The sequence below is a fragment of the Oncorhynchus keta genome, chromosome 19, assembly GCF_023373465.1.
Source record: "Oncorhynchus keta strain PuntledgeMale-10-30-2019 chromosome 19, Oket_V2, whole genome shotgun sequence".
In the NCBI taxonomy this organism is placed as follows: Eukaryota; Metazoa; Chordata; class Actinopteri; order Salmoniformes; family Salmonidae; genus Oncorhynchus; species Oncorhynchus keta.
This window is the reverse complement of record NC_068439.1, coordinates 27013545-27024141: the sequence shown is the minus strand read 5'-3', so window position 1 is coordinate 27024141 and position 10597 is coordinate 27013545.

Below are 10597 nucleotides of genomic sequence, written 5' to 3'. Positions count from 1 at the left end.
TGGTCATGTGAAAAGCTGCACTGAAGTCTAAAACAATATTTTTTTTATCAAGTTCTCTCAGCCAGCCATTTATGTTTGTGCTGCACATGTTGAATGTCCTTCCCTGATAGCATGCTGAAAACCTACTGTTTATTTGTTTACTGTGAAATAGCATTGTATCTGGTCAAACACAATCTTTTCCAAAAGTTTACTAAGGGTTGGTAACAGGCTTCTTGGTTGGTTGTTTGAGCCAGTAAAGGGCGCTTTGCTAATCTTGGGTAGAGGAATGACTTTTTCTTCCCTCCAGGCCTGAGGGCACCCACTTTCCTGTAGGTTTAGATTGAAGAGATGGCAAATAGGAGTGGTAATATTGTCCTCTATCATTCTCAGTCATTTTCCATCTACAGTATGTTGTCAGATCCAGGTGGATTGTTGTTGTTGATCAACAATTATTTCTTCACCTCTGCTGCTACACTAAATGGAATTCAAAATTAGACTGCTTGTCTTTCATCATTTGGTCAGTTATGCATGGGTTCATAATTTGGTCAGTTATGCATGGGTTCATAATTTGGTCAGTTATGCATGGGTTCATAATTTGGTCAGTTATGCATGGGTTCAGAATTTGGTCAGTTATGCATGGGTTCAGAATTTGGTCAGTTATGCATGGGTTCATAATCTGATCAGTTATGCATGGGTTCAGAATTTGGTCAGTTATGCATGGGTTCATAATTTGGTCAGTTATGCATGGGTTCAGAATTTGGTCAGTTATGCATGGGTTCAGAATTTGGTCAGTTATGCATGGGTTCAGAATTTGGTCAGTTATGCATGGGTTCAGAATTTGGTCAGTTATGCATGGGTTCAGAATTTGGTCAGTTATGCATGGGTTCAGAATTTGGTCAGTTATGCATGGGTTCATAATTTGGTCAGTTATGCATGGGTTCATAATTTGGTCAGTTATGCATGGGTTCATAATTTGGTCAGTTATGCATGGGTTCATAATTTGGTCAGTTATGCATGGGTTCAGAATTTGGTCAGTTATGCATGGGTTCAGAATTTGGTCAGTTATGCATGGGTTCAGAATTTGGTCAGTTATGCATGGGTTCAGAATTTGGTCAGTTATGCATGGGTTCAGAATTTGGTCAGTTATGCATGGGTTCATAATATGGTCAGTTATGCATGGGTTCATAATATGGTCAGTTATGCATGGGTTCATAATATGGTCAGTTATGCATGGGTTCAGAATTTGGTCAGTTATGCATGGGTTCAGAATTTGGTCAGTTATGCATGGGTTCAGAATATGGTCATTTATGCATGGGTTCATAATATGGTCAGTTATGCATGGGTTCATAATATGGTCAGTTATGCATGGGTTCATAATATGGTCAGTTATGCATGGGTTCAGAATTTGGTCAGTTATGCATGGGTTCAGAATATGGTCAGTTATACATGGGTTCAGAAAATGGTCAGTTATGCATGGGTTCAGAATATGGTCAGTTATACATGGGTTAAGAATATGGTCAGTTATACATGGGTTCAGAATATGGTCAGTTATGCATGGGTTCAGAATTTGGTCAGTTATGCATGGGTTCAGAATTTGGTCAGTTATGCATGGGTTCATAATTTGGTCAGTTATGCATGGGTTCATAATTTGGTCAGTTATGCATGGGTTCATAATATGGTCAGTTATGCATGGGTTCATAATTTGGTCATTTATGCATGGGTTCAGAATTTGGTCAGTTATGCATGGGTTCATAATTTGGTCATTTATGCATGGGTTCATAATTTGGTCATTTATGCATGGGTTCAGAATTTGGTCAGTTATGCATGGGTTCAGAATTTGGTCAGTTATGCATGGGTTCAGAATTTGGTCAGTTATGCATGGGTTCAGAATATGGTCAGTTATGCATGGGTTCAGAATTTGGTCAGTTATGCATGGGTTCATAATATGGTCAGTTATGCATGGGTTCATAATATGGTCAGTTATGCATGGGTTCATAATATGGTCAGTTATGCATGGGTTCAGAATTTGGTCAGTTATGCATGGTAATTTGGTCAGTTATGCATGGGTTCAGAATATGGTCATTTATGCATGGGTTCATAATGTGGTCAGTTATGCATGGGTTCATAATATGGTCAGTTATGCATGGGTTCATAATATGGTCAGTTATGCATGGGTTCAGAATTTGGTCAGTTATGCATGGGTTCAGAATATGGTCAGTTATACATGGGTTCAGAATATGGTCAGTTATGCATGGGTTCAGAATATGGTCAGTTATACATGGGTTCAGAATATGGTCAGTTATACATGGGTTCAGAATATGGTCAGTTATGCATGGGTTCATAATATGGTCAGTTATGCATGGGTTCAGAATTTGGTCAGTTATGCATGGTAATTTGGTCAGTTATGCATGGGTTCAGAATATGGTCAGTTATACATGGGTTCAGAATATGGTCAGTTATGCATGGTTTCATAATATGGTCAGTTATGCATGGGTTCAGAATTTGGTCAGTTATGCATGGTAATTTGGTCAGTTATGCATGGGTTCAGAATATGGTCAGTTATACATGGGTTCAGAATATGGTCAGTTATACATGGGTTCAGAATATGGTCAGTTATGCATGGGTTCAGAATATGGTCAGTTATGCATGGGTTCATAATTTGTTGTTGACACGTCATGTCTACATTTTCTAATCTTGCCAGTGACAAAATCATTAAAGCAGTTGGCAATATTAGTGGGTTTTGTGATGAATGAGCCATCTGATTCAATGAATGATGGAGCTGAGTCTGCCTTTTTTTCCTTCATTTTATAAATTCATACATTTCTTTATATCATGTATCTTAGTTTCTTCTTCTTCTTTTAGTTCAGTTTAGTACATGATTTCTCCATTTACAGTACGTTTGCCAATCAGCTGTGCACCCAGACCTATTTTACATTCCTTTGGCCTCATCTCTTTCTACTGTAAGAGTAGAACAGTTAATATGGAACAGACATCAAACAGGACAGAGACAGCGTCAGAACCGGGTATGCGAAGACAAACAAACATTACCCTGAAGCAGGGAACAGAGCTTGGGAACAGACAGATATAGAGGAGGTAATGACACGGGTGATTGAGTCCAGGTGAGTCCAATAATTGCTGATGCGTGTGACGGGAGAAGGCAGGTTTGCGTACTGATGGTGGCAGGAGTGCGTAACGATGGGGATCCTGCCGCCTTTCAGCTCCAGGGAGGGGGAGCGGGTGCAGGCTTGACACCTACTGTACAATATTCAATTCCTCATCAATCGACTGGGATTTAACAGTTTTTACAGTCATTTTCTTCATTGGTGTACGCTTATTTCATAATTTTGTCAAGTGCAGCATCTGGTTGCTCCTCATTACACGCCAGACAACAAAATGTATTGTATGACCTCTTATAAACTATATTAGGCCCAACCTTTGGAACTTTGGTCTTCCTAGATATGGCTACTACATTGTGATCACTACATCCAATGGATTTGGATACTGCTTTAAAGCAGATTTCTGCAGCATTAGTATAGATGTGATCAATACATGATGATGATTTCATTCCTGTGCTGTTTGTAAATACCCTGGAAGGTTGACTGACAACCTGAACCTGAACCTTACAGCTTGAAGCCTTTTCTTGAGTGGGCAGCTTGATGAAAGCCAGTCACCCATAAAATATACCTCTCTATGGATAACACATACATTATCAAGCATTTCACACATATTATCCAGATACTTACTGTTAGCACTTGGTGGTCTATAGCAGCTTCCCACAGAAATGGGCTTTAGATGAGGCAGGTGAACCTGTAGCCATATTACTTCAACAGCATTTGACATGAGATCCTCTCTAAGATTTACATGAATATGACACAACACAAACGGCAACATGAAGATGTTGAAACCACGTATTGCTACCACTGTATCATCACATGTATTATCTGAGTGAATTTCAGAGATAATCAGTAAATGTGTCACGACTCCCGCCGATGTCGGCCCCTCTCCTTGTTGTATGTATCAGTGCTTTGTATGTTATGGTGCGACGGGTTTTGTATCCACTTTCTTTATTTTGTATATGTTGGTTTTCAGAGTTTGTGAGCATTTATTCAAATACTCAGTTTATACCAAGTTCGTTTTCCTGCGCCTGACTTCCCTGCCACCAGCACGCATCTCAATACAAAATGTATGTTATTTGTTACTAGCAAGTTATCGATTTCATGAACCTTGTTTCTTAGGCTAGTAACATGGATATGCTTGACTTTAATTTATGGATGTTTGGAAAAATTGAAGACAGAAGGCTAATGTTCAAATGGTATAAATTGGTATAAACATAATTTATCTCTAAACCAAATTACCACCAATATTGTCTGTAGATTTAACTGTATTGCTTCAAGGCCTAAATACCCCCCATCAGAGCCCACTCTTGCATTGATTCCCTGGTCACAGACAGCTCTATCAATTCTATCAAACCCATCAAATATCAAGCCTATTGTGAAATCAGTCAAAATGTATTCTATAAATCAGGAAAAAGTAATATATGAGTTAGTCCGTGCTCTCAGGGGACAGTAGCCATGGCAGTGGATGGACAGGGGATGATCAGAACTGACAGTCTCTGCTTTATTGTGTGTCTGTCTCTGTCTCGTGGGCCTATTGTGTTCAACTGGACAGTCAGGCAGGTAGCAGGCAGATCCCATGGATGTCAGAGCCCTGCTCCTTGCCTTGTATGCACATCAGCCTCCCCTTCTCTCCCCTTCTCCCTGTGAGCCTATCCCATTGTTCTCTCTCCCTTTCAAACAGACGCCTTGAATGCTACAATGATCAAGCAAAATAATCAACTAACCTTTTGTTTTAGCAGCCGTTTCAATAGGAGGAAATAAACATATTGTAATGAAGCCTTATCATATTCAGTTCAGGCGTTCAGGGTGCAGAGCGATGTGATTTGTCTGCCAGTGTCGTCCAAGCCTCTCTCTCTTTCTCTCTCTGTGTGTCTCTCGCTCTCTCTCTCTCTCTCTCCCGCGACAAGGAGGAGGTTTGAAGCCAGCTTTCTACCAACCAGCACATTCTAATGCTCAATTGTTTTTACCCCCTCTCTCATGACATCGTCTAAGGCTGTGTGACTATGATAATCGTATGGCACTGGTTGCTCTGTAACGTTGCAGGGACACTGTGGGAACATTGTAGGAATATCGGGGGCTTGTAAGCTGGCAGGAAGGAAGGGTAGGGTATACTGCCATGCCATGGCACCCGCTGTGCCTTTCGTTTTGTTCTAGGCCAAATCATCCGCTGAAAGGCTCTCATCGCTTTCATTGAGGGCTAAGAGAGAGGAAGCCATACCGACCAACAGTAGGGTGAGCTTTTTACCAGCCATGATAGACAGGCGTCAGACTAGCCAATGTAATGACAGCCAGTCAAATGATCGACAGGCAGACTGGCCAATAGAACGTAATGTTACTGACAGACAGGTGTCGAACTGTATTATGGATTAGCATCCAGGCATCTTTCTGACCTGTCCGTAACATGTATCAGTCTACTGTCAACCAGTCCAAATACAGATGAAGCGAATGTAATGAAATTAGGATTAGGATAGATGACACTCAGTCAACTTCAGATAGTGTTTTCCCGGATAGCGTTTTCAGATCTTGCTTTATAGTGTCCCACCTACTCAAAATGTCCACAGGGCATTTTGAGTCAGAATACTGCCCTGTGAGAGTGAAAATCTGGGGTGTAAATTTCTGTATGAGCCAACCTATGGTGGTTGTGAGAGAGAGGTGTCAAGGAGAGAGAGGAGTGGTGATGACCCTGTAAAAGGCATTATTTAAATGAAGCACTTCGCTAGGGAGATTACACCATCAGATGTGTAGGACACGCTCCACTCACAGAGAAAGAAACCAGAGGAATGGAAGATAATGAGACACAGAAAGAGGAGGAGGTGGAGAGAGGAAGAGAGAGACCAAGACCAGAGGAATGGAAGATAATGAGACACAGAAAGAAGAGGAGGTGGAGAGAGGAAGAGAGAGACCAAGACCAGAGGAATGGAAGATAATGAGAAACAGAAAGAGGAGGAGGTGGAGAGAGGAAGAGAGAGACCAAGACCAGAGGAAAGGAAGATAAAGATAATAAAACTGAGGGAAATTACCAGCTAGCGTACCTTTAGCATAGCGCTACAGAGCTGGAGGTGAGAAATAGAACAGAAATGTAGGAAAAACCAAACGCAGGGTAAAGAAGAACGACCCTTCACAATATTATACACAGAGAGCAGGTCTAAGCATCTGTATCTGTCGACAATACCACGGCAACCACGTTTTTCTTCACTGTCAGCTTCTGTGGAGCTTGGTGTGGGTAAGAGTGTGTGGAAGCAGCAATGTGGGACCGGAGGAGCTACCCTGAACTATATTACAACATCATCAGAGGATATCAGTTAATGTAGGTTACACCTCTCTGTAGGTAGCAACACAAAGTGTGGATGGAGAACAATAGTTTAGAAACCTTTAACAACTACACCATTAACGCCTACACTTACAAAACGTCAGGGTAAGCAGACAATTATGATAGTACGGTATTAACAGAGTATAGTATAGTATTAGTATAGTATTTTAACAAAGCAAATTTGAGAACAAGTCTACCTAAATTCTTCCAGCATATTGATTATGCTACGTGCATGCGCAATACCCTCGGCCACTGCTACTCTAACTTCCTCAATGCATACAAAGCCCTCCCCTGTCCTCCCTTCAGCAAATCCACCGGACTGAAATATGTTCCGGTGAGTGCATTTATAAAGAAGTGCATTGGAGATGTTGTACCCACTGTGACTATTAAAACCTACCCTAACCAGAAACCGTGGATGAATGGTGACATTCACGCAAAACTGAAAGCGCAATCCACCGCATTTAACCATGGATAGAGGACTGAGAATATGTCTGAATATAAACAGTGTAGCTATTCCCTCCGCAAGGCAATCAAACAAGCAAATTCATTGGCTCAGACATGAGACGTATGTTTTTCATTTATTTATTTATTTCACTTTTATTTAACCAGGTAGGCAGGTTGAGAACAAGTTCTCATTTACAATTGCGACCTGGCCAAGATAAAGCAAAGCAGTTCGACACACACAACACATGGAGTAAAACATCTATATACGATGTGAGCAAATGAGGTGAGATGAGGGAGGTAAAGGCAAAAGAAAAAGGCCATGGTGGCCACAATATAGCAAGTAAAACACTGGAATGGTAGATTTGCAGTGGAAGAATGTGCAAAGTAGAAATAAAAATAATGGGGTGCAAAGGAGCCAAATAAATAGATAAATAAAATAAATACAGTAGGGAAAGATGTAGTTGTTTAGGCTAAATTATAGGTGGGCAGGGTGGCAGGGTCTACAGGAAATAACGGACTACAAAAAACCCAGCCATGTCACGGACACCAACATCACGCTTCCAGACAAACTAAACACTAATACAGTGCCACCGTTGCAGCCCGCTAACAAGGACTGCACCCCCCTCTCCTTCTCCGTGGCTGACGTGAGTAAAACATTTAAACGTGTTAACCCTCGCAAGGCTGCTGGCCCAGACGGCATCCCTAGCCGCGTCCTCAAAGCATGCACAGACCAGCTGGCTGGTGTGTTTACAGACATATTCAATCGCTCCCATTCAAATCTATCCCAGTCTGCTGTCCCCACATGCTTCAAGATGGCTAACATTGTTCCTGTACCCAAGAAGGCAAAGATAACTGAACTAAATGACTACTGCCCTGTAGCACTCACATCTGTCATCATGAAGTGCTTTGAGAGACTAGTCAAGGATCATATCACCTCCACCTTACCTGCACACTCTAGACCCAATTCAGTTTGCATACCGCCCCAACAGGTCTACAGATGACGCAATCGACATCACACTGCACACTGCCCTATCTCATTTGGTCAAAAGGAATACCTATGTAAGAATGCTGTTCATTGACTACAGCTCAGCATTCACCACCATAGTGCCCTCCAAGCTCATCATCAAGCTGGAGGCCCTGGGTCTCAACCCCACCCTGTGCAATTGTGTCCTGGACTTTCTGACGGGCCGCCCCCAGGTGGTGAAGGAAGGAAACAACATCTCCACTTCGCTGACCCTCAACACTGGGGCCCCACAAGGGTGTGTGCTCAGCCCCCTCCTGTACTCCCTGTTCACCCACGGCTGCGTGGCCATGCACGCCTCCAACTCAATATTCAAGTTTGCAGACGACACAACAGTAGTGGGCTTGATTACCAACAACGACGAGACAGCCTACAGGGAGGAGGTGAGGGCACTCGGAGTGTGGTGTCAGGGAAACAACCTCTCACTCAATGTCAACAAAACAAAGGAGATGGATCATGGCCTTCAGGAAACAGCAGAGGGAGCAACCACCCTATCCTCATCGAAGGGACAGCAGTGGATACGGTGGAAAGTTTTGAGTTCCTCGGCATACACATCACCGACAAACTGAAATGGTCCACCCACACAGACAGTGTGGTGAAGAAGGTGCAACAGCGTCTCTTCAACCTCAGGAGGCTGAAGAAATTTGGCTTGTCACCCAAAACCCTGACAAACTTTTACAGATGCACAATCGAGAGCATCCTGTCGGGCTGTATCACAGCCTGGTACGGCAACTGTACCGCCCTCAACCGTAAGGCTCTCCAGAGGGTTGTGCGGGCTGCACAACGCATCACCGGGGGCAAACTACCTGCCATCCATGACACCTACAGCATCCAATGTTACAGGAAGGCCAAAAAGATCATCAAGGACATCAACCACCCGAGCAACTGCCTGTTCACACCGTTACCATCCAGAAGGCGAGGTCAGTACAGGTGCCTCAAAGCAGGGACCGAGAGACTGAAGAACAGCTTCTTTCTCAAGGCCATCAGACTGCTAAACAGCAATCACTAACTCAGAGAGGCTGCTGCCTACATTGAGACCCAATCACTGGCCACTTTAATAAATGAATCACCAGTCACTTTAAACAATCCCACTTCAATAATTTTTATTTAACCTTAATTTAAAGTCAGTTAATTAAAAACAAATTCTTATTTTCAATGATGGCTTAGGAACAGTGGGTTAACTGCCTGTTCAGAACAACAGATTTGTACCTTGTCAGCTCAGGGATATGAACTTGCAACCTTTCGGTTCCTTGTCCAACGCTCTAACAAATAGGCTACCCTGCCACACATGTACAGTGGGGCAAAACATTATTTCGTCAGCCACCAATTGTGCAAGTTCTCCCAGTTAACAAGATGAGAGAGGCCTGTAATTTTCATCATAGGTACACTTCAACTATGACAGACAAAATGAGAGAAAAAAATCCAGAAAATCACATTGTAGGATTTTTAGTTCACTTGTTAGATTTTACTGCACTGTCTAGAACTAGAAGCACAAGCATTTCGCTACACTCGCATTAACATCTCCTAACCATGTGTATGTTACAAATAAAAGGTGATTTGTATTCGTGTATATATATATATATATATATATATATATAAAACCAGATAGGTCGTGATACAGCCTCGATTCGAACCAGGGTGTCTGTAGTGATGCCTCAAGCACTGAGAGGCAGTGCCTTATTCTGAGGCACCACTCAGGAGCCCATTATAGTATCGTATTGGTAAAGTATAGTATTAAAGTAAAGTATAGTATATTATTAGTATCAGTGTTAATATTGGTATAGTATAGTACTGTATTAATATTTGTATAGTATTAGTGTAGCTCCTGCCCACTCCCACCGTAGACTCTGGCATGGCATGATGTAACAGAGTGCATAACTCAAGCCAGAGTTAGCTGCCCAGGCCAGGGTTGACAGGACAACCTTCACTAATCAGTTTATATAATAATAGTTTGTGACTGTAGCCCTACCTGGATCACCGATTCTCAGCCTTGTGGCTGGGCTCGGCAGTGGGCTGTCAGGCTTCCACTAATTCAGTGATGAATCGGGGCAATTGTGTATTTTACGACCAATGGAATGAGCTCTGGTGGCACAGCCGGGAGCAGCGTGAGGTGGCTGGAACTCTACAGGAGTTGGGGAGAAGGCAGCAGCAGCAGGGGTAACAAACGGCTCATAAACAAGCTCTCCTTGACAGATCAGCCAATTCATGGACATGTAGGAACAACCATTAACTTCACTTGTAAAATTAGAGATGACCTTTAAATATGTGCCGAGAGAGCCGAGCTGGAGTGCAGATATGAGCTCTGGCTCGAAGGAGATTATTATAGATTTCTTCAGCTTTTTTCAAAGGAGCTCGCTATTTTATCCGCATCACTGCTTGGTGGTGAAAAAGTTATGTTGCACTTCGGAGGGCACTGATGTATCAGTCTTTCCAATACTGTAGTCTAAAAGGGTGGGTTAAAGTAGAGCAGACACCGTGACAAACATATTGGAAACTGGAATGATGTTTACTCTCAGTACACATAAAATCACATTCAAGTGTAGGTCTAAAGCTGTTTAGGTTCTTTTAAGAGAAGATACAACTCTGAAGATAAAGTTAAGTCTATTTGTAGGGGCAATGGGGGTGTCTGTTGTGTGTGTGTGTGTTTGCGGGCTTGCATGTGTGTGCGTGCGTGTTTGCGGGCTTGCGTGTGCGTGTGTGCGTGTTTGCGGGCTTGCATGTGCGTGT